This window comes from Protopterus annectens, chromosome 9.part0 (genome assembly GCF_019279795.1).
Source record: "Protopterus annectens isolate FY-2018-M chromosome 9.part0, PAN1.0, whole genome shotgun sequence".
Classification (NCBI taxonomy): Eukaryota; Metazoa; Chordata; order Ceratodontiformes; family Protopteridae; genus Protopterus; species Protopterus annectens.
This window is the reverse complement of record NC_056743.1, coordinates 889516930-889543526: the sequence shown is the minus strand read 5'-3', so window position 1 is coordinate 889543526 and position 26597 is coordinate 889516930.

Below are 26597 nucleotides of genomic sequence, written 5' to 3'. Positions count from 1 at the left end.
GATGGTCCCAGGCCTCCGCCTATATTGGGAGCCCTGGTACTGGTCCTGCAGCAGTCTCTGATCATGGTCTTTGACAAGGATTCCTGCCATGACTCAGGACTCCTGGATGCACCAGCACTGTGCCCAAAAGCACACACCTTCTCCCCTTACTGCCATTGTGCCTGCAAGGGGAAGCTACAACCAGTTATGAGATGTATTCCCGCCTCTTGGGTTTAAGTAGGGACGATTTCCCGCACTTTTCCGTGATTGGCCAGTTTTGAAAAGGCTAGGCTATGGGCAAACCTGCTTACCTAGAGTTGGCATTGTTTAAAGGGGTATAACACTGGGCACATTGAGTTAGCTGGCCTACACATTGCTTACACCTCCTAAGCTGGCCTGTGCAATGCTTAGCATTGCTTACATTAACCTTTGCATTATAATTCCTTTTTGGCATTGAGCTATTATTCATTGCACCTTATATGTATGCCTGTTATCCATGATTCATGTGTATGCATACTGTATGGGGTCCTTGTGTTTTATTGGGGACTTCAACACTCTCTTACAATTACACCTGACTTCTGGGCTTACTGCTTTACTCCAGTTCACATATTTATGTTATGTAGTGGGTTAAGGCACATATATCTGCATACTGATTCCTTTCACAGGTTCAGTTTGGTTTTATTATGGTGAAGACTTGTTTGCTGATGCCTCATTCTTCTGTACTTCTGTGATGGCTTGGTGGTTAACTACTGTGACTGTGGTGTATAGGGTCCTGGGTTTGAGACCTGCATGGCTGTTTATTTTGTTGATAGGCAGAACAAGGGCCATTGGATACAGAGTGATTAAGGCACTTTTGAGCAGTTGCAAGCGGGTTTGTGTGGGTTGGCACGAGGGTAAGCAATGAAAACCTCCGGTTACATATGCTTACAGAGAGTTAGCTTTAGAATTGCTTAACCTGTGTGCCCTTTGCTTATCACCATGGAAACAGGCTTAAGCTCGCTTACTAGTGCTTAAATATGCTTACTACTGCTTATTGGTGCTTAAACCTGCTTACTAGTGCTTTATTCATTATGACACTGACACCTCACATGTGCATTTACTGCAGTACTCCAGTTCATAAATATATGTTATTTATTGGATTATGCAACAAAAATATTAGTCATAACATGCTTTGCCATGGAAAATGGAATGTGCTGCAGTGTTCATAAGGCGAATGCTCTGCCCACTACACTGTTGCTATGCTGCTTCATTTTCATATATCTTCCTTGTTATCCTCTTCAGCCATTTAAGCTGCATTAACAGTAGCTAAGTGATGGGCACACCCGCACACCTACTGTTGCTGTTGTACACAAGGGGGACTGTTGCTGGGGATATGCGGACACCTATGAGCGGTCTCGCTCATTTCTTACCCCTTTCTGCTGTTCTTCATTGTGGGGGCATGTATATTCTGAGTGCTCTGCTCTCAGACATGCCCTCTGCACTCTTACACACTCCGTGTAAGATTAGGAGCTCAGGCAGCGCGCCTCATTACTATGCATGGCACGCTGGTGTCCTGCTCCTAAACGGCAGCCTCCGTGCGGGACTAGTAAATCTGGGGGGATGTATTAGTATAGATGCTATAAGTCACATTAAACATAGTAAATACTGATTTTATAATGTTTTGTAAACGACTTACCATACCTGAGTAATCACTAAAGCTACACATATAGTCTCAGCATCCTTTTTTTTTCATCTAGCTGTGAGTTTTCATCTGAGGCTAAACAGTTCTTTACTCAATTGCTGAGATAGTTTTGCAAGTGAAAATCAACACCATGCATCTTTGCTCAATTGCTGAGATATTTTTACAAGTGAAAATATTATGACAGTATAAATAAATCATACTGAAACAATATATAATATGTCTTTAGATAAACAAGGCAGCAGTCAAGCACCAATGCAGTTTTAAGAAGAAATCTTTCAATAGCTTGTATATAACATAGTTTTGCAATTATTAATGTAAATATGAACAGACATAGCTGTCATTTAGATGATCCTGGAGAAACATCTGAAGGAGTCACTAGGGTCTAACATATGGCAAATGCATGGTGTTGCTTTAGGCTGTGACCAATACATGTCACACTCAGATAAGCTTCATACTGTATGGATGAAGAACATGGTTATGACTACTGGATTCTCAAGATTTTACCCTCTTTTCTCTCAGCTCAGTGTCTTGTAGTGTACTCATATCAAGCTAACTGTATCTTGGCCTATACAATTTTGCAGTCACACTTGTATTGATTTCTTAGAGGGACAAATAATAATACCTTTCCACTACCACCACCCCTTCCTGTTTTCATGATATCACACTACCACCAGACAAACCAATACGTCAAGTTGAAGTCAAAATTACTGAATACTTTTTAAATAAGCCAGCTGTAATTGTATTAGTTTTATGGCCACTAGAGCAAAAAGTGGTCTCTCTTGAAAGAATGAAGAATGGATGCCAAAAGTTATATTTCACCAGTTACGTGCAATTACCTTTATATAGTGCAATAAGTCAGCTGCAAACCTTTATAACTGAATAATACAATATTTCCTTAAAATCGTGCAAAGCACACTGATAATTAAATACACAGAAAACATCCATTTTTTTTTTACAGGAAATTCAAAAACAAAAATTGTTGAACAGACAGTTACCCTCAGAAAAATGCTACTTACCATCTAGCTAGGTGTACTCCTACTTGTTAAATCAAAGGTGATTGAAAATTATGGCTAGTTTATAAGTTGACACAGTAAATGCAGATACCATAAGCAATGTTGTACAGACATTAAGATCGCTCTGTATCTGAAAACAGAGTCTCAGTCTTTCTTTTAATGTTTATGATATTTTTCAGTGATTATTCACTGCTTAGTATCTTATTTAGAGTTCATCAGCATACACAGGAGAATGAGATTAACTGATGCATAGTTCTTAGTAGTAAAGACCACATTACTTGCTTATAATCCTGATGTGTGTCCTGGTTTGAATAAACATTGTCACATAGTCAGCTCACCCTAAATCCAATAAAATAATTCTCCCTTCTACAGTTGGTCTAGCAGCTCTGACCTGACTCTTCTGCCTTCTGTTAGGTTAATATTTCATACTTGCACCCTGAAATTGACAGATCCAGAAAATTCTAAACTATGTAAGGTAAATTTTTTTTCTGACAATAAATAACAGCCCTGACTAATGTGTGTGTGTGTATTTATTTCTCTGTGTCTGCAAACAAACATCTCTTTCCTCAGCATTTTCTTACATCTCGTCTGAAAAACAATTATACATGGCTTAATTCTGAACAGATTTTTTTCACATTTCTACCCATCCAGATCTCAAATGAGCTTTCTTGAGACACCTTTGGAGACATAGCTACAGTGAAGACACAGCCTGTCTTCTTGGCAGGTTATTTGCATTACTGGCACAGTTACAATGATGTTATGTCATGTTGTAGGCCTATAATTCCAAGCTCAATTTAAGCAGCTTACTGTTTTGTCCATTTGATCTTTGTAGCCATTTTAATAGATTGTGATATCTGGTAACTGCAACATTTCTACCATATAGGTATTCTTGAAACTTTTGGAAAGCACAGAGTATACCCAAGCATCACTCTTCCATTTCTGAATATAAATGCCTTTACTGAATAGCTTAAGATTGTGCAGGAAATAACCAACAATGGAGCAACATCTTCCAACTAGTACAAGAAAAATATAATCAACTATAATACTACATATTGAAACGGCAACATAACAGGGGCTAGGGTGAGGAAATTAAACTATCCCAAACAACTCCTTCTGCTCTACCTGGTGTTGGCTAATAGATACTGAAAATCTCCAAACAGAAAGATCTGGTCACATATTTTCAATGAAATCAAAGATAATGCTTCAGACTTTGAGGGAAAAAAAACAAGCTTGGTAGCACCTCTTAAAGGAAAGGTCCACCTTAGAACTCAAAAAAACATATTTGTTCATTGTATTTTTGTTTTCAGAGCTATTTTAATGCCTCAAAATCACTCCAAGTGCTTCTTTTACAATTTTAATGTGTTTCCCAGAAAATGGCGACTGATGGGGCATGCCTTGGTAACATGATCTTGTTTTCTTGCTTTCATTCCTCCTTCCCAGAATACATTTTTGAAGTCCTCTTTATATGACTCATGCCAGACATAAGGAAATGGTGTTGTTTTCTCATGCCATTAAGATAGAATGGCAGGAGTGTGAAGCACTGTCATCTAACACACCTTCTGTAACAGAGCTGCTTCTATGTTTCCTTGAGTGATCCTCATTTATGTGTCTGTAAGCTACTTTCAGCAAAGGGTAAGTATGTAAATAGCAGGTTTTTGTAAAGGGATTCTTTTTCAGTTCTAATGGAATTGACCAACCTTCCCCACACTCTCATCCTGAAATGTGAAAACTCTCACTGCAGTAAATGATCCTTGCTGTGTCATGTACAGGTGACAAATACTAATGGAAAGAACTCCAAAGTAAGTCTGTCTGCTACTTCCCAGTGCCTTCAGTGGGAAGTTTTTCTCTCTCCCATGAATGATTCAGAATTAAAACATGCTTTATTAGTTCCTTAATTATTTCTGCCATGTTCACTCCCATTGTTTTTTTATGTTGTATTTATTTATACTTTGCTAACCAGGAAAGAGAACTGGTCCCAGGACCCTTTTCAGCCACGACCCATTTTCCATTGGCAAAGATAATGACAAGTAATAAATGCACTAAGCAATACAAAGAAAAAAATACTGTCATAAAGACATTTGACAAAGACTGCATGTAGAACACATAGCCAAGATGTGACAGTGAATAAATAAAACATTAAACAACATTTACTAGAATGTATACAATAATGATGCTTAACTGTACCATGTTAACTTTATTATAAATAAACTGTATGCACCCTTATTGCACAACTCACAGCACTGTAAGATGCTACTGTTCTCTAAATGACTAGGAATCAGCAAATGAATATTTTATGGCTTCACAAAAGAAAAGACTGGGGAGTAATTATACTTGCATCACTTTTGTTGTCCTAAGATGGAATGAAAACATACTAAATCTACAAATTTTGGGATGGAACAACAATTACAGTACAGCCTAATAACCAGTATGACGAAAAAGATTTGTGACATATAGAAAGTAGGAAAAAGGAGGTCAATTAGGATGATGACAATTACATAATAGACACATACATGCATACGCTCCATCTGTGTGCATGTATTTGTGTGCATTTATATATGTGTGTTATGTGCACATATGCACACGCACACACATACACACATATATGCACATTTATATGTCAGTGCATGTTTGACTACTTACAAAAATATCTTTTGCATGTTTCTCTCTAGATGTATTCACACTGTACTGCATCCCATATATAGTACAGCACATGCTACATACATACATTTTATACACACACACACACACACACACACACACACACACACACACACACACACAAACATATGTGTCTGTGTGTGTGTGTTTGTCTGTTTGTATATACAGACATATACAGTTACGCAAAATTTCCGTTTTGATTTCTTTTTATTTAAAGGACATGAAGTACACAAACACAGGCATGTAATTGATTTCTCCATTATACACACACACACACACACACACACACACACACACACACACACACACACACACACACACACACACACACACACACACACACAATCATATATTTTTGTACATACACATAAGATGTGTGCTGCACACATATACATACACACACATGCTATATATTTTACACACACACATACACATAAAAGAAAGACAGTTAGACATGTGCATTCAAACACAGTTAAAGTACTTCTGATTTCCTTTTCTTAATGTTTTTAATGCAAGGGCTCATAGCAAACTTATGTTAAAGTAAATTCAGCTGTATATTATCATTGCCATCAGTGGTCACATTTTGTTTTTGGACTGGAACATGCTCATGCACTGTACCACTGTAAGGACTGACTCAAAGTCAATGGGATTCTCTTAATATGGGTCTGTGTACCACATATGCATCACCCTCTGGAAGGATGTCACAAAAAAGTATAAAATACCTTTTTATAAATCGAATCTGTGTACCTAGCTGATAGGGTTGCCACCAGTCTCTCTTTCTGCAGTTCTGTCCTGTGTGTGTGTGTGTTTGTGTGTGTGTGTTTGTGTGTTTCTATTGGGGGGGATGAAAATGGTAAACGTTTTGATACTTTACAAAAAAAATATTTTCTGGCTTTTCTGTAAATTTCTAAAGTTATCTTAACATATAAACTATTATAAATAACCATCATTTAAAGCTTAGCATTTCAATACTGTGATGCTGCTTATGTAAATTTGTCAGAAGAGGCTACAACTGCTTTTAAACCCCTGACGGATCTAATTGTTTTGTTTTGCTATGAAAGGGGAGTGTTAAAGGAGAACTGCACCCACAGACTGAAAAAGAAAACATGTTTATTTCATCATGTCTTGATGTTACCTACATGTTAACACTACTTTTGGACTCTATATACCTTTTTTATATATTTTAAATGTAATTCAAGAGTCTGCCAACATGGGGTCTTGCATCTTGATATTTTAGTCAACCTCAGGGTATCCCACAATGCAGTATTTGTTTTTAAAATATTACATCATAGCCCCATACGCTCTTGTCAATGCATTGACTTTACATGTGTTTTCACATATACCCTGCTTTCTTTTAGTCACTCAGTTTTAATTACCATTTCTTGATTTTCAATGACTGAAAGACAAACAGGCATAATCACACAGAACAGTATTCTCAGTGCCTGCTACTTATTTTTCTTTCTAAAGTAGCCAATTTTCATTCTTTTCTCATGTCTGAATTGTAGTCCTTAAACTCATCTCCCCTCCCCCTAAACATCCCCCACTTCATATCTGTCAAAGTGGCAAAGGCAATTTGAGCTGTTTGCTGCTGCAGACCAGGAGACAAAGTTCATGTACTGTTGCCTTGTACTATCCACCAATTTACAGTGGGACACTTATTTTTGCTGCACCATAGCCTCTTTCTGTCCTCAGTTTTAATCCTTACTACCTGCTAATTGGTAACACATTGTTTGGCAAACATTCCAACTTTATTTCTTCAGGGATTCCTGAGAAAGCATAATTTAAGAATTTTGCTTTCTGAGGAATTCCTGAAAATGAAGACAGAAAGAGGTTATGGTGATATTATCTTCAAGGGGCAAGCTGAGGTAAAAACACTTACATGAATTAATGCCTGCGGAGTAAGCTCTCCCGATCTTTGATGCCTATGAACTGGATACTAGTTGCAAGGCCAATCTTGTCCAATTAACTAGACCTCCTTCTGTATTAGGGTGGAATAGTGTCAGGAATCCCAAGTTAATTCTCAAAATCTGAAAATCTGAGAATGGGATAGGCTATAAGTAATGGCATTAACCTTACAAGGTATGTATCTAGCTGAAAATGTCAAGTAAATTTGTAAACCTAAAAGTATTAAAAGCCTCAAGATTGATTGAATCCATTGGGAATGAGAAGATATCTTTAGCAGAGTCGTTACTACTACTTGGCTGTCTCAAAAAAAAAAACACTCTGTTCCTGACATGTTCTTTTCATACTAGTGTAACCACCCAAATGGGAAATATCTTGAGGAAGGCAATGTCTCATTTTTTGGCTTCTGGCTTTGTGGACAACCATTTGACCTAAAAAACAATGGCCTTGAAAAAATGCAGCCAGGCTAATTCCTGCTGCTGCATCAGCATGCAATGTTATACCTATACTGAGATATCAAAAAAGAATGTATGTTTCAAAATGGATTTTCTGTAGTAGAATTATTTGAGACATTACAAGTGACAAAATGTATTTCTGTATTTCAGACCAGAAACTTTTATAGCAAACTATATAATGTTGCAAGCTGGATAAACCTCATAGTGCTGCTTTGTTCCAAAAGAAAGGAACATTAAGTGCCTCAGTGAAGCAGTTAGAAACATAAATAATATGTCTCTGTAGTTTGGCCTTGTTTTGCTACAGGTCTTGTATTGAATACAGCTTTGTTTGTGCAACTATGTAAATGAAGTCATGAAAAAATGTAGACTATCTCAGAAATATTCTAACTGTCAGTCTCTGAGTAATAATTTTATATTTTTTACTGTCAATCTAAAATATGAACTATGATTGGAAGGAATGTTCCAGAAGACTTGGTCCATGTATTTAGTTCTATAATTCTGCCACATTCATCATCTAAGCTTGTTGTTAATCTGCTTTATATTGCCAGTCTATTTAAAAATAAGTATGTTTGTGCAAACTGCTTTCAATGTCTTAGTGGTTTTATACTAATGAAAGACAATGATAAGAACAGAAATGAACTTCTTAGCATATAATTAGAGGGCATCAAAGGTAGTCCACTCTGACTGCCAGAAAGATACCCCATTAAAGGCTGACAAGAAAACCTTCCATAGATGTAAATCATCTGTGAGTCTGTTCATGTCCTGATGTAATACTTGGCCTTTACACCCCAACTCAAAAGATTTGAAAGTGTTCTTGAAACTATTCTTTCTGGCATGACTACCTTATGAGTGACATTGATTGTACCATGAAGTTCCATCACTTTGTGGATTCTGACTTTTTTACTGATAATTCCTTGATCATTGTTTTCAATTTGTGAACTTAGGCCTTTGGTAATCTAAATGCCAAAGTAACCATATCAATGTTGAGGCTCAAAGATGTGAACTATTTGGAAGGGCTTCAATCTTGTCATTTCCCAAAGGGACCCCTAACTACCATAATACAGTAATAAACCTTGCCATGCCTTCTTTGCCCCCTTCTTCCCCTTTGTCAGTTATCAAAAATTGTCTAAATAGTATATAACCTTTTGTGTTGCGCCCCCACATTGCGAATGCCATTGAAGGTTTTAAAGGTTTGACAAACAGTAGAGCACCCCATTCTTATTGTCTTTTCAAAATAATACCCCTCTTTAAGTGAAATTCAAGCAATGGCCAGTCCTGTTCCCATATTGGAAGGACTCTGAAAGCTCTGGATGTCTAACTTAGCCATTCATGGGTGACAGAATTTCTTAATAACCACAGCTGTCTTATCCAATGAGGTGTAATTAACCTGGTCTAATTCTTTGCCAATGAAATCCTTAATTGAGGATCTTGTAAGGAAGAATAAATGGTGGATCAGGCAGAATTTGCATGGTTTCCCAAACCAATGGGAGAAATTCTGACAGCTTCCCACAGAGGTGTATCATAAGGACCCGCAAATCTGCCTTTAGACCTACCTTCCTCAGGGAATGCTTCTAAAAATTCCTCCAGGTATTCTTCAGCAGATTGATTACTTCCCACAGGTACCTCTAAAATTTCGTTGTCTTTGACTTGTGAGCCTGGAGTCTGTGCCTGAGGAGATACTGTTTAGTTTGGCTGATGCTGTTCTTCAGTTTCCTTCCTTGATTACCATCTGGTTTTCTTGGCTGGGACTTCAGAAGAAGAGCACTCCTCTTTGAGACTATAATTCTTCTCCTTTCATTTTTTTGCAAAATTTAGTGAAATCTGAGTAGCTTCCATCTTGGAAAATAAAATCTCGGGCCTCAACAAGTTATTATTGCCTGTTGAGATTTTAATGTCCACATTACTGATAGACCAAGAAAGAAAGGAGTGTTTGTGAGTGTTACATACAAAGGGTAAATTAAACAGATAACTGTCCCTTAGAGACTTTCAGTTAGCCTTGTACCAAATACCTGCTGCTTCTGGCAATTATACACAGAAACTGTTCATCCATAAATGTAAACTAACTAAGTCTACCAGCAGATTTAAGCCCTCTATTGTTGTTTTATTATAAAACTATTGTTTTATAAATCAATTTTTATTTTTGAAAATGATCTAAACTCTACTAATGTGCTTAATAGCATCCTGGTATGCCCATGATTCATTCAGGGAATATGTTGCTATATTCACTGGCAGAAGTGTTTAGTATTAAAATACTGCATATATATATATATGTGTGTGTGTGTGTGTGTGTGTGTGTGTGTGTGTGCATAGATATATGCTTCTAATTGTATAATAATGTGTTAAAAGTAGATGTTATTCAAGTTAAAATAATGTATAAAAGTCAAAAACACACCAGTTGTTCATGATAGAGGTGGTTCCAAAACTTTAATAAAATAGTAAAAATAAAGAACAGGTAAGCACTTTTGCATGTAGCTTATTCAGACCTATTATCAAAGTAAAAACTCTAACCAGCTTTTAAACACCTTGTAACAGTTTCATCCAATCAACTGAAAAAGCATTAAAAGTTGCTAAGCAACATGATTGCATTGAAAATGCCAATTAAATAAACCAATTAAGTCTGCTTACATTCATATTCCTAAAAACAACTAAATGTTATAATGACTATAAAAATGCATATGCAATTAAATTAAATACTCATACCACCTATTACCTAATAATTCATAAAAACATTTAATCTGTTTCATAAACTCAATAAATAAGAAAATGTACATATTAAAATTGCATAACTGCTCAACTAGTGCGTGTTGATTTAAAAACAATCCATCTACCCTATCTCCTCTTTGTCAGCCTCTTTTTTAGGGGTCTTGCTCTCAGTGCGGGTTGTATTGAAACATGTTCATTAAGGCCAGGGGAATAATGTGCCCCTAGTCTAAAAATCCATTTCATCTCAGCATGATATGTCTTATTAACTATATCCCCCATCCTAACATCTTGATTCAAAACTTCCAATACTAAAAACTTGAAATTGTGTCCCTCAGCGGATGTATTCATGTGTTTAGCTATTGCACTATAGCTCATCCCTTTATGTGCACAATACAAATGGTCATGTATCCTCTCCCTTAGACGCCTGTTCGTCTTACCAACATAAAAACTGGGACAGGCTGTGCACTGTGCTAGATAAACAAGATTTTTAGTGTTACAGTCAGCTTCAGGAAAATGTGTAAATATTTTGTTGCAAGTGGGATGTGTGAATGTCCTAGACTCATCTATACAATTGCAAAATGAACAAACCCAACCAACCTTGTCGGATGGCATTCCTGTTCTGGTTTCTCTTTCGTATCCTGCCTTTTTTTTTTTCTTTTTTCTTTTCTTTTTTGTTTTTGTGTGGATTTGAATTTGAGTAACAGGAAAAATATTTAGACCGTTGTTACAACCAATGTCTAGACCTATGAGACTGAGTGAATGTGGGCGGCTCCATACACCTGGATCTTAACTTTGGTGACAATACTGAGGTGACGATTCTGAGGCAGACCACAATAAAGACAATTGTGGTGCCAGTGAGAGCTTCAGTAACTGTCTTGCACCCCCCTTTTGCGGTTTGGCAGGTGGCAAGAGGTTTGCTTACCAAACTGTTCTTGTCAATCTTAGAGTACAAAAGTATGCTCCTCCATGAGAAGATTGTATTTATGACAATTTATTCCTTTTTACCAGAAAATCAAGACAATGTTTTGAACTTTCTGATAAAAAACAAGAGTAAACAAAAGTTTTATGTCAAAAGTGCAAAATGGCTTTTTACTTTGAGAGAATGAGAGAAGCAAAGGATTCAAGTTATAAAAAGGGTGCAGAATGACTAGATGAAGCAACTGCAATTGATAAAACAGTAGAGCTGCCAAGATCGTTATGTTAAAAAGGCTTAGAGTTGGGAATGTATCTTTACATAACAGAAAATGGGGAACATGATGAAGTTACCTTACAGAATGAAAACTCATATTTTTCAAGTGTTACTGCCTTCTCAGAAAATGTACAGTCTGAATGTAAAGTTAGATTTCTGATGTGGAGAATCAAGAAGATTCAAAAAGTGTGAGCACTCAAACTCAAGTAAATAAAGATATGCAGCATAGTACAATGGCTAAGTTAAAATCAAAAAAGTAAAATTCTCAAAATAACCCATACAGTGTGAATGTCTACCCAAGCAATGTTACATTAGAATCTTAGTAACGTAACTTCCTAAAGCAGGGCAGTAATACCAGTAACATTAGCAACAGCATCACTTGTATTTGAGATATGGATGATTCATCATGAAAAAACTATGCATAGTGTGAAAAAGAAGAAAAAAAGTCTGATAATGTTCTAATTAAAGTACTGAATACTGACTTATCTGAGGTTTAAAATATCTTGTTGAATTGCTATTTTTATGCATTATGCATCTGACATACTAGAATTGCCGTAAGTATAGCATTTCAAGATATCTACAAGTAACCTAACTTGTCCTACTTCTTAAATATTTCCGGTATAATTATCTTTTTTCATTCTTAAAGAAAAGAGAACGGGATGTGGGATAAAACAATAAGAAGAATATATACCATGTGAGAGCCATTCTTGGGTCACTTACAGTAAAGATCTGACGTGGCTACACCGTGTACTTCATGGCTGTTTGTTTTACGCCTTCCTGAACTGTTTAAACAAAGCATATTATGCCTGCACTCTGCAGGTCAATATTCCAGACCTGACACAGTCAGTACATCAGTAACAATAGATATGGGTCAATAACTAGAAGCCTAAATTGGATCCTTCTCAAGCATAGCAGAACCATGACCCTATTTAAAGACACTGACAGTCCCAGCAAAAAGGAACCATTGGGTACTTCCAGTGTTTATAGAGTTTACCTGGAAAGTCAACAGGATGGAGGAGGGATGTAAAGTATGGAAGTGCATCAACAATGTGTTGGATATTACTAATTATGAGGAAAATGTGGCAGGCTGATGGCAGAAGGAATGTACAAGGCCTAGGGTGATAGCATGGGCCTTTGCACACATTCACAATCTGAGCAGGAATACACACTTTCTGCTAGTGAACTATACTGGCTGTCTGAAGATGAGAGGGGGGCTATCATGAGCAGATATTGTTTTAACTCTGCAACTTTATGGTTGGGAGACACTGGCAATTTTGAATGAGCCAAGCATACCCCAAGGTACATCAGACATATATGGTTTGGCTGTGCTTAAAAGTATCAATTGGAGACTACTCTATTTGAGGAGAAGATGCTGTGATACAGTGAAGCTCCCTTCATTAGAATATTTCCTGTGCCGCACGATTATTGATAAATATGTTTATAATGGCACACTAAATCAAGAGCCAAAAAAAAGAAAAGAAAAGAAGAAAATGGTACTACTGTTTCCTAGAATGGAAAATCACCAAATTTTACAGAACAAGGTGCCCCGTTCACGTCCAGACTAATGTGTGAACGCTATCAGTTCTTTAAGGTAAAGCAGTTGAGAGCATGAGTATACTAGGGTCTATAGTACATTGTCAAAAGCCGACAATATCGAATCTGATATTGTCGACACGACAATAGCGAACGTTCAGAATATCGAATGTGTAAATGTAAATCTCCATAAAGGGAGATTTCCATTTACTTCAATGTAGTGTGGTCTTGGAGTTGGTATATTTAAGTAGCGGGGGGTGTGGGGGGTGCCTACACTCTTTAGTTTTTCTTTTTTTTTTTTAATTATTTTTTAGGAACATTCGATGTTTTAATAGTTCGATCATTAAAGGTCGACCTTTAGTGATTTGAACTATTAAACATTCAATTTTCTAATATAGACCCGTATACTACCTTCAAACAGAGGGTGGGTTTGGCATAATGATTAATCTACTCACCTCATAGGCATAAATTACATGGTTTGATTATGACCTGGGTTTGTTAGGTAGGCTTAAAATGACCCTTCAGAGCACTTAGTGTAGTATTCACCTCCAAGCTTACTACTTGAATGTTTTAACAAAAGTCTGAAATCAAGTCAAGGCTTTTTTTTAGGGTTCACCAACTACTACAAGTTTGTACTGAACTTTGCCAATACAGCATGCCTCCTGACTCATCTGTCCAAGGGTAGGAAGTCACTAAATGTTATGTGGAAAGAAGTGACAGACCAAGCATTCCAAAAATTGAAAGAAATACAATGCTTTGACCCTGTCTTGATGGTGCTGAACTTCTTCATAGATGCATCTGAGCTGAGGGTAGGAGCAGTAGTGGTACAAAAGACTGAGGGGGATGAGCACCCGGTATGTTACTTAAGTCAAAAGTTGAGTATTGCTGAAAGGAGATATTTAGTAATTGAATGAGAGTGCCTAACCATAAAGTTGGCTCTAACAACTCTCGTGTATTACTATGCACAGAGTTATTTTTATTTATTTATTTATTTATTTAACATTTGTTAACTGGGAAAAGTCCGACTTGGAACAAAGCCAATTTTCAGTGGAGGCCCTGGGAGAAATGCTCCAGATGTATGTCTTTGTAGAATTCTTGTCAGTTATGGACCATGCACCATTCCAATGCTGTACAGACAAAATGATGGCAACTTCAATCATGCTAGGTGGGCTCAGTCCTTACAGCGTTTGAACTAAAATCTTGTACCACCTTGCCACCACTATATGAATGTGAACGGTGCTGAGCTGGTTGGGACAGTCATGCAGCATGGTGACTGAGATAGGTTAGAGAGCTGACATTCTAACAGCAGCATATTCCAAAACAGGGGCTACATTTCCCAGAAGGCTTGTTAGTGAAGGCAGATGCAGGATGATGATCATGCTGTAGGGAGTATATCAGGAAAGGACCACTAGAAGGAGATATTTTTGTGATCTACGAGGTCTTATCAGGAGCTGTAGGGTGAAGGCCTGATTCACACTAAGTGTCTGGAGAAAGGTAATCTGGAGGATTACCATGAAGCTGGGTGAAGGCCTACATTTATCTTGTATAAGTGGAAGCTGAAAAGAAAGACAAGTTGCTTTGAAGCAGTTAGGAGACTCTACCTACCTGGATGTTAAATGATGTGGCGCTATTATCCTAAAGACAGAAGCTGTGAACTCATTATCCGTATGGCAGATTGTGCTAAACTGTGAGCACTGCTTATTATATTGGGAAAAAATCAGTGAATTTTCAGTGACTGGATTTTTTTATTTATTCCTTATTTTCCCACAACACTGAAAATCAGTGTTTGTTTTCTTTTCACTGAATTTATGTAGAAATTTAGAATAACATAATTTCCTGTTTGTCATTATTTCAATATGCTTCTATATCTTGAAAGCAACAACATTTTCTTTTATTGTTTGAATAAATCTGTGGATTTTGTGGCTGACTTAACCAGATGGACTTGGTGCAATATATAAAAAGAAAAAAACAAACATTGGGGAAACACAGTGGGTTTATTGTTAAGCAATAAACCCACAGTGTTTCCCCAACAAATTTTTTTTCTGTTTGTAGGGTTTGGGTTTGGAATAAGACTTCATTGATTTTTTGTTTCAGTTTTTTTTTGTTCTATATATAATTAGCTTTTAGATGAATTATCACTGCTAATAAGACTTTTGTTCAAGAACTTTTTAAAGCTGGAATCTATTTATTATAGTCAAACCATAATCAAGCCACAACCTGCCATTATTTTTTTAGAATCAGGCTGAAGTGAAGTTAAAATGAAGACAACAGATTCCATGTAGGATCTTCTCATCCCAAAAGTATTATCTGAGATTATGAGCATAATGTTAAAGCTATTATGGAGATTCCAGAATAATGTATAGTAGAAACAGCTTGCAACCAGTTAAACTCAACAGAAAAGGCTTAATAAGTCATCAAACACCAACCTACTGAATTTGTCAGATCTGCCAGAGTAGAAGAATAAAGCATGAATGTGACCAGAGTTTGATTAGGAGGTTAGGTACCTGTTAGAGATGGAGTGAGACAGGATAAGTATGATAATGCTTTTCTTTCTTGCATATCCTCATGGGGAGAATTGGTGTGACATGCTGGGAATGGTAAGCTTATCTTCTTAACTCAGGTGAAGTCTAGAGTAGGGGGCAATGGTGGCTAGGCATATAGTCAGGACTTAGGATGTGCTGCCATCTTCTTACACCTCTCTTAGTTCATTCAACGTTATGTAGAGAGGTACACCCTTCACCTACACATCAGCCAACTCAAGACCCTACCACAGTATTTGACCTCTCCTCGATCTTTCCACTCCCTGGCCATCAGGATTTTGTGCAGCCCCACTTAAGTAGCTTCAGAGGAACAATACTCTATCCAGTCATTCTTATTAGAGGTAATATATAATTATCGACCATGTGATGGGTAAGACCAATCTATAATCGAATGGAATAGGTTATTTTGAGCACAAAAAGGGAAATTGGCTAGGCTTAAAATTGCTTCAAGGGAAGATAGCCTTGTAGTTACCTATCTATGAACCCAGTGAAGGAATATCTGTGACATATCCCATGTTCCATGCTGGTGCTGGTGGGTCCCAAGGTGAAGATGGAGTAGTGAGCCATGGTCAGAGAGAGGTCAGCAGTGGCTGTACTGAGATGATGCAAGTAGGTATAGCCTAAACCTGCTAGCTGGTGATGTGTGGTGGCAATCCACAGGAATAAAACAAGTTTTTACCAGCTGAATTGTCTGCCACAGATGAAGTTTTTCTAACATTTCTTTTTTACTAATATATAGCCTTATGTTTTTAAACAATATATTCTGATATGGCAATTACCAAGCTGCACAATTTCCCACAGAAATGCAATGCTATGCTCATGCTCTGTTATACTTTGCACTGGAGAATACAATGAAAAAAATATATTTTAATAATTCACAACATGTTTATTTATTGACTTAATAAGCTAGTTAGTTTAGAATATTAAAATGCTTTGCAAACCAAGCACTTTATAGAATAAATGAAACAAAAGTTAAATGTCTAATATAACAGTAACTCCATTGACAGTTTGATCTTCATTACTTTGATGACCAAGGCTGGCAGGACTTAGCCTGGCTTCTAAAACTTTCAAGTTAATGGACACTCCTTCCGATTACCCACAATGCTATGCAGATCAGCACTCCCTCTCAAGATCTCTAAGGTGGAGTGAGACTTCTACCTGCTGTAAAACATTACAAACATCTAAACAAATGAAACCTTCCAAAGGCCTTTAGGACTGAGGAAGGGAGGAAAGGTGGCCATTATAGTGATGAAGATGTAATTGCTAGTAGAACTCTGTTGTTATATGAAACTTTTGTCTCTGTTATAGGGAGCTCCATTTTCATCACTTTGAGGATACAGTTTCAACCTTATCATCCTATGTGGCTTTTCATGGAGCTATACCTCTAATGAAAGCACTTTGAACAGTGATCTGGACTTAAAGATCACATCCAACTTATAGTTTCCTGAAAAAGTATTTATTGTTACCTACATAAGAGTAGCACAGATATGATCCAAGGATGCATTTATAAATAAAGATCTAGAAAAACCTAGAGCTCTAGTCTCAGATGAAAAAGGTTTGTTCTACCTTTAATTAAACAATTGAATGCAATCAAAAAGCCATTTTGATAAGGTCCATTTGGAAACGTTAGAGACCAATTTCTTTATGTAGAAAGAATCCACATTTTGAGCCTTTTTTGTCGATTCTTTTCTGTCAAGATAAATCTTAGCTCCCTGTGCATATCCTTGCAGTGCAATACAATTTCACCTTTGATTAAGTAATTTGGGAAAATTGTCTGGTTCAAATTTGTTTCAGAAGATACAATGAGCTTGAATAAAGGATTCATTCTCATAGACAGTCTTAATGAAAAAAAAAACAGGTAAAAGGATTGACATGAAAGGTATGCAACATGCATTTCTGAAATCTTTATACAAGTTATAATGGCTGTCAGAAACAGACTTCCAAGACATAGATCTAAAGTCAGCTGGGATTATATTGCTGGCTCAAAAAGCAGAAGAGTTAACTTCTTCAATATAAAGTAGAGATCCTAACTAGGGACAGAATCCTTGAGAAGTGCATATAAAAGAAATGTGATCTTAAAGAGCATTTTACAAACTTTCAAATAAGTCAAAGACTAAATTAGCACCCTGATGGAAATTGGACATGACTACTAAATAAACTTAGCAGGCAAATAACTTAAGCCTGAGTCAATATCAGTGGCAGTCAATGCATTTCAAACGAGATCTGAAGTAGGGTTTGGTTCATATAGCCTTTTGAGTAAGATAGAAGGGGTCAGGTAGCTTGGGAAATTTTTAGATGCCAGCCTAAGTCCTGCTAGCCTTAGTCCTCAAGGTGATGATGGAACTCCCAATACTAAATAAGTAATTGCATCTTTATACATTATTTTAAGATATATATTTCAGAGATACCATGTATTTTCATTTTCAGGAAAATTTTAAGCCTATAACCAAACAGCCATTCCAGCAGAAGAACAAACTGGGAATCCGAAAGGAAACTCAGCTAGGCAAAATAGCCCAACAGAAATTCCAAATGTAGATAGAATAAATGCTTCCAAAGTTTATTGACAACAAATGTGAATTAAGCACTTTTGTCCTTCTCTAGTTAGGACTTCATCACAACTGGATAATGCACTCAAAGCAGTCATTAAATAAACAAATAACTGATTGCATGGCAGTCTTAAGTACCCCAATTAAATTTAAGAACATTTAAATGAAATAAATAAATAGATAATAATCCTGCCTAAAATCACCTTAAAGGGGCCATAACATGAAATGTCATTGCATGATAAAATAAGTAAAAAAACATGAAATATCTTATTTAATTGTACAAAAAGCAACAGTCAAAACTAAAACTTATAAAATATTTTTAAACATAATGTTTTATAAGAATAAAATTTATAAAAATATGTCACTCTGAAATAAAAAGGATAAAATAAAATTACCCAAAACAACTAAAAAATGTATGTAAATATAAAAACAATTGTTGAAGACTTTTGTCAAATAATTTTCACTTATCCTTAAAGTTTAGCTGCCCTGAGTTTCAGAACATGACTGATTGAAATACAGTCATTCAAATCAGGTGGTATGTTTGCATTTAACTTTAACTGCTACTACAATCCCTTATAGTCAACTAGTGTTTCCCAAGAGCCTCCTGTGGGTTTTGGGGAACTTGCGATAAAATTGCAAATTTGAAATTATTTTGGCCTGAAAATGACTTAAAATACTTGTAAAAGGCATTGTTGTCATTGCACTTTCTAATGTCATAACAGTATTCATATATTCTCTTAGCAAGTGACCTTTCAGTTTTGCCAGTATAGAAAGTATCACAATTTACACATATGCCAGTGTATAGCACCCTCTTAGATGAACAATTACAGCTTTTAGATTAACAATTCCATCATGAATCTGATGGCGTTCCCAACAAAAATGTGTTCCCATTGGCTACAGTGCCAACATTTGTTCAGGTTAGTGTGCTACATCCTTAAAATCTTTCTTATTGTTTTCCAAATTGTTTTCAGAATTATGATCCCTCTTGTAAACAAATTGGGGGCAAACACCCAAAGTGTCCCTTACAACTTGATCAAAATTGGAAATACTCCAGTTGTTTTTAATTATTCTTTTTATATTATTTTTATATTTGAACAATCTGGAAAGTCCTTTAAAACAAGTGCTTAACTGAATGTCATTTTACATATCTTGGCATTAACCAGTGCATTATCCCCTTTGACATTGACAAAGTCTTTACCAAGCAAAACGTTAACTTGTGCATGCCTCCTTTTTTTACTTCACATCTTACCTCACTAACCAGCTTTTCAGGCTATCCTCTCTCTAAAACATTTGAGCCAATATGTCAACTGACCCTCATAGTCACCATCCTCTGAAATCATTCTTGCCAACCTTACAAACTGTACCTTCACCAAACCTCTTTCCTGTTGTAAGGGGTGACCACTGCTAAAGTGCAAATAAGAATATGAATAGGACTTTCCCATCTTTTTTACTGATCATAACATCCAATTAATTGATTATCTCTAGGGACTGTTGATAAGTACATTTTTAAAATTCAGTTGTTGAATTGTTATAACTGAAACATTCCTCCATACATCCAATGTACTAGGCCATAGTAAAAATGTCATTGAGGAAATATAAATTCCAACAACTGTGGTGTTTAGAATTGAACACATCTGTTTTCCCAGGATAACATTACTAAATGAGAATACATAGGGGCACAAATCACGCCCATTGCTACCATTTTATTTTGTTTAAAAAGCTCTCCTTAAAAATAAATATAGTTATTATTGAGGACAAGTTCCATAAAGTTAACAATCAAGCAAGGTTCTTTGTTGTTTAAAAATTCAAGTGAAGAAACAATGTCAGAAAGTATTCTAAGCCTAGTTCGTGAGGAATCACAGAAAATAAATCTATAATTTCAATGGTGACGAAAATAGTCTGTTTATTGTAAAGTTCTTCTTTTAACTTACTTAAAAAGTCCCAAGAGTCTTTTAATAAATGGAAAACTTGTTTCATGTATGGCTTCAATTTACGATCAATATAAGCTACCAGGGGATACGTTTTAGAGCCCTAGGCAGCTACTAAGTGGTAGATATTTTATACTTTTATGGATTTTAGATATTCCAAATTTTGTTGGACTGTATGTTTTTTTCACACATTAAAAACTTAAATTCACCAGGGATAATGATCGTCTGTAAAATTAAATCCTCTAGAAACAAATCAATGCCCCTATAAGATTAATGGAGTTTTGGGAGATAGGACTGTACCTCTATGTGTCAAATAAAATCTCAAGCATTTTACCAGGGCAATAAAATATATCCATTAGGACAACCCCTCCACCCCTGTTTGGATTCAAAACTTGCACTGACCTACCCAGTGCTAACTGCTTCCAAACCACTTTTGCTTCCAGAGTTAAATTATTGAATCTGTGGTGTTTTTTGTTAGTGTATAAGAATAAATATCTCTAATGCATTTTTTTTCAATAAATGAACTTACAGGTATACAAGGATATTGTAAGTTCTTTTCCTCAACATGTCAGACCCTTTTTAAAAATCTTTAGTGCTCATACTAAGTGCTAGATTCAATTTCCGTGTGAATAACCTAAATTCAGTTAAACAATCCACTATGTCAAAATTAGCAAAAATACAAAGGTTAACCCTTTCTGGAATAATCTGAAATGAGTATTAATAGTTTCTACACTGCTGTAGTTAAAAATATTACAACCATTCATAGTATAAACAATACCACCTTTTGTATCAATATTATCATTTAAGTCTCCAACAAAATCCCTTAGTCTCTCTAATGCCCTTTCCTGGAGGAATCTCGCTGGTTACTGTAAGTTTTGTTATTGTGGTTGTTCATCCTCCCCCTTCCCATATTCATTTTCAAGGGGGTTAATGCTCTCCTTTGTTCTTTTTGATTGTGGCAAAAATATTTTAAAAGAGATCTGAAGAAGGGTTTGGGTTCACATAGCCTTTTGATTAAGCCATAAGAAGATGTCAGGTATTTTGGGAAATTTTTAGATGTCAGTCTAAGTCCTGTTGGTCTTAGTCAGCAAGGTAATGATGGAATTCCCAATACTAAATCAGTAATTGCTTCTTTATACAGTAATTTAAGATATATACTTTGGAGATAACACATATTTTCATTTTTAGGGAAATCCTATGCCTAACATGGGTTAAAAATCGCTAAAATATTTCTAAATGTTTTAGGGAACTTGTGAGAAACACTGCGTCATAATTAGTTCAGATTAATAAAATCAAGATCAGCTACATTGTGAACAAGCTGCACGAATTTTGTTCATCCCTATATGTTTCATCTTGTCGGATTCTAGAACACTGAAATACACTTTTGAAAGAAGTTTTATGAAAGCCAGACTGCCGAAAGCAAACTGGACTAAAACAGATAAAATAGTAAAATGGTATTTTAGCAGCATCTGTGTGCAGTCTGCTTAGTCTGGTTTTGCCAATTCTGTTTTCTCCCATTTCCAGTTTTAAACTGCATATTTAATGACTCCTATATATTGTAAATACTAATGCTAAGAGACTACTGTACTGTCAATAAGACCGGCAATTTAATTTGGAATTATTGGAATACCAGTCAGACCTTGCTTAATGATTTATGATTTCCTTGAACTTCTTAGCAGAATTATAGCTGTAAAAAGCCAAAAGCAGTATGTTGTTAAGGAAAGTATGAAATGACATGCTGATACAAAAACTTGCTGTTTTAAAAATGCTTCTAATTAAAAATAACAATGCATACTGACATGTAATCAGCCCCATCATGCTTGGAGTTATAAAATCTGGAAGGAGCTACATTATCAGTGGGAGGATTGCATATGGTCATTTTCCTATAACTCACCAATCTGCTTGAGGTATAAGATGAGCGTGTCATTGGCTGCTAAAAATTAGTTCCTTGGTTTCAAAGAAAATATCCTTCCTGAAGACACATCAAAACATCCTCTTTGCTTGTTTTCCTCTGTCATTCTCTCTGTCTTTCTATTCTTTGCACCAACCTAGTTAGTAACAATTTCTCTTAGAAGGAATGATGGATCAACATACATTTTTGTCCACTAATGATGTAATGCTGTAAATGTATTGATTTAAAGTCAGAATACTAGATTTAATGAGAGCTCTGGTAAGGCATTATTGCTAAAGAAAAAACTCTGTTCTAGGTTAGATGGGAAATTCTCTCATTCATGTTTTGTGCTTTTAGTGTCCCTTCTGTGATGCTGTCTCCCAGAATTAGGTTATTTACGACAGAATGCACTTTGACTGCATCCTTATCTTCTTGTAAGCTTTACAATCAATACCAACAAGCTTCCAGTCCAGAACACGCATACTTTACAATACCTGTCTATAAATACAATGTACTGATCACCTAAAGTAACTTGCTTGTTTGATACATCTCAAAAATAAAGAAATAACTTCTACTAGTTCTGATAATTTTTAACAGACAATAACATTTTGTGAGGCTTTGTACTTCCTACTGTTTCCCACTCATTAGGATGGTTATAGGAAAATGATCATATGCCACTCGGCTGCAGTTCCTTCCAGGTTTTATAATGCCAGGCATGATATAGATGAACACACCTCAGTATGCCTTGTTATTTTTAATAAGAACCACTGGGATTTACCTTTTCCTTTGACTTAAGACTGAACAAATAAACCTAGAGGAAGGCCACACAGAACATAAATTTGAAAATTATACTAAATAAATTACTTAACACTAATGGGAAGAGACTTTAATAAATATGAGCAAGAAATGACAATCAAACTCCAGCCTGAATTATTTGATTTGTCAGTATTTAATGAAAAAGGACATTTCAAAAGGTTAGCACAACTATTAGTAAATAAAATAATTAAATACACAGGCTTAACTATTTTGGTCATTTTATTTTGTCAAAGAAATAAGGAACTGTAAAACAAACAGAAATGTGCTGTACTTTAGACCTGAGAGTGTAAGGACATTAATGGACTGGCTTCATTTTAAAGCATTTAATCCACAATGATAGCTTAGTTTGTGAGTAATTGAAAATATTTTTCAGTGTATCTATTTTCATAAACAGCAAATGGAGAAATTATCTTTTAACAGTCTCATGAATCCTGATGTTTTGGGACTCAAGAGACCGTACAAATCCCCTACTACACTAGCATTACTCAATGGCCACATAAATAATCTGGCAGTGCATGCTGATTACTGAATAAAAACAATATTTGTCAGAAAAAAATGTAACTCATATATTGTAGGAAGAACATGGTTCCTAAAATGGGTATAAAGCTCTAACATAAGCTTTCTTATAGTTATACTTTATACTGTGTTTACAAAGTGGCTGCTGAAGTTGGAAGAAGATGATGTTTGCTGCCAGCTAACTTTCATTACACGGCACATAAGTAGTACTTTTTTATTACAATGTTATTTCAAACTGGTGTATAATGCTGTGTAAAGACTTCTAATTAATATCCAGCTTAAACTAATCTGCCTTCACCCTCATTTCCTGTTTCTACACTAAGAATTCCAGATGCATTTAGGTTGTGGACTCATTCATGTGTATATTGTTGTGCTTTGTCTTGCCAAGGAGTCTAGATTGTTTTTTTTTCGGCATTTCACGTATAATGAACTTTTATTTTAAGCTATTTTTTTATAATACAATCTATGTTAGAAATATGTGTACATGAAAATACAATAATTCTGTTCATTAGCACTTACATAAATCCAGTTTAAATTAATTTAAAAGGAAGGAAAATACTGCCAAGAAAATGTTCATTCTTTATTTTCATTCTCTCTTTATAACCCCATGAACAGTGTTAATTGTGCATTAAAAATGCCACTCCAACCATTTTCTTTCACATTTTTTCTGAGGGACAGTATACATATTAATACATATTACATTTGTTATTTTCTATATTAATTTTTAACATTAAACTCTACAAACATTGTGATAGGCAGGTACTATGAGCTTTAACTCCCACACAAATGCCATAAATATTTGAATGTGTAGCAGAATCAGCAATATGCAGTTCTACTCTAACTACTAGTACCTGTTACAATACAAAGGATAATTGGTCTTAAGAGTATACAGTAAATGTGCATTGTTGTCTTTGTTGCCTTAGGTACTATCCACCTCAGTGCAAGCCCTGTGCCTCTCAATGCATCCGTAACTAAAGCAATTAACCAAAATGATTATTTTGTGCACACACATACATACACACACACACACACACACACACACACACACACACACACACACACACACACACACACACACACACACACACACACACACACACACACACACACACAGTAACAGTATGTTTAGAACAGAGGTAAATGGCAACTCACCACCCCCATTTCCCTCCTTCTCAAGCTTTAAGGTACACTGCTTCATTTAGTCAGCTTTAACAAAAGAACATTCCTTACTGTTCTTCCTAGAATAAGCCAGCATTTAAATATTCAAATGGTAGCAATTAGCTTTTGGCAGTCATGGTCTAAAAGGGTGGACATCAAACAGATGGGTAAACCAGGACAGTGCATAGACTCTTCCAGATAAATAAACCATTATCCACAGGTATTTAAAATGGAATATTTAAATTCTTTACTTGAAATAAATAAGGTAAAGCATTTCACTTGAAAATAAATATGAAAATCATAAAAACTTGCAAATACATCATTCTGAAAAAGATAGCTAATGGTAAAAAAATCTAATATTTAAACTAAAATCTGTCTCATACTGGATAAAAGATATTCTGCCTTTTACTATTTCTGACTTTTCAGTACAAAATGTAATTTCAGTATCCCTACAGGCAATGATAAGTTATGTTGCAAGGCTATTCTCCACAGAGTAGCTATTGTGTCTTTAGTTACATTTTGTTATTGGGGATTATCTTTTAGAATTAACAAACAGTCCCTCTATTTATAGGTTCATACGTACGTAATAGGTGATCAATCTACAGCCATTACAAGACAAGCCGATAAACCATGTTCAAAACTTTCCGCCAGCCTCAAGGAGGACAGTACAAGACAGACTGGGGAAAGTTTCACATTACCCATCCAGTTATCAAGGTTTGCCTTGAAGGTGGAAAGAATACTACTTTGCTTAACATATAGTACAATTTTGCTTTAGAGGTGTGAAATACATTAGGATATGAATCTATCACCCCAACATGTTTTATTTATCTGCTGATAAAGGTCTGGTTCCTTTAATCATGTATTTGAGGGAACATTTGTTCATAGATTCATAAGTTACTATTGGGCTAGTGATCATTAGTAGCCTAGCACAATATTCCAAACTGTAGATGCCTATCGACAGGACTAATTTATACCTAGGTTTTAGCCCATTTGAATGAGGGCTTGAGGGTCCAGACCAAGGATATCTTTATGATTACCTATGCATTTGTCTATGTTATAGTTATAAAGGGTTAGGGAACTACTTTGCTTTATATTCTAAGGAAGCGTATTCTTTATTTATTTTACATTTGTTAACCATCTGACTGAGCCAAAAAGGCCTTATTTCAGCAGAGGCCTGAGGAGAAAAGCTCCACACAGAAAAATGATTACAGATACATTTAGATATTTAGATATGATCAGTATACACACAAATTGGCGGCCACAGTGGTGCAGCAGTTAGCATTGCCGCCTCACAGCAAGAGGTTCTTTGGTTCAATTCTTGGCTGGGGTGCCTTCTGTGCAGAGTCTACATGTCCTCCCTGTGGTCACGTGGGTTTCCTCCTGGTGCTCCGGTTTCCTCCCACATCCCAAAGACATGCAATAAGTGGACTGGACGCTCTAAATTGACCCTAGGTGTGTGTGTGTGTGTGTGTGTGTGTGTGTGTGTGTGTGTGTGTGTGTGTGTGTGTGTGTGTGCCTTCTGTGGAAGGTTGGTTACTGGGTTAGCAACTCGACACCTTAAAACTCCACTGCCAATCATGAGCAACAGATGATCCGCTGTGTCGACCCCTAACCAGGAAAAGCCGGAAGAAGAAGTATACACACAAATTACAATAGACATATTTTTACAGTGGTATGCAGCACAGTGGAGAGAAGAAACAAGGAAACATTAATTTAAAAATAAAGGTAATTAATAGATTTGTGGTGTACAGCTGAAATTTGGAACATAGGTAGAATACATACATAGTACATAGGTACAGTACATACATTGTAGATTAGCCAGTGTTTGTGAGTAAGAGTGAAAACCGTTATCAAGTACTCTAGGCTAAGTATGTGTACCTTATCCGCTTTCACTAGCCTGGGGAGCAGTCATGGCACTGCCAACTTTGCTTGAGATGTTGCCTAATGAGGTTTTTAAAGGAGGCTTTGGACAATGTGTTTTGTATGCTAGTGTTGAGAGAGTTCCATTTTTTAGCCACTGAACTACTAAATAGTGTGTCTCCAAAGCTATTATAGCTGTTGGTGACTTCTAGTAGTAGTTTGCTTGATG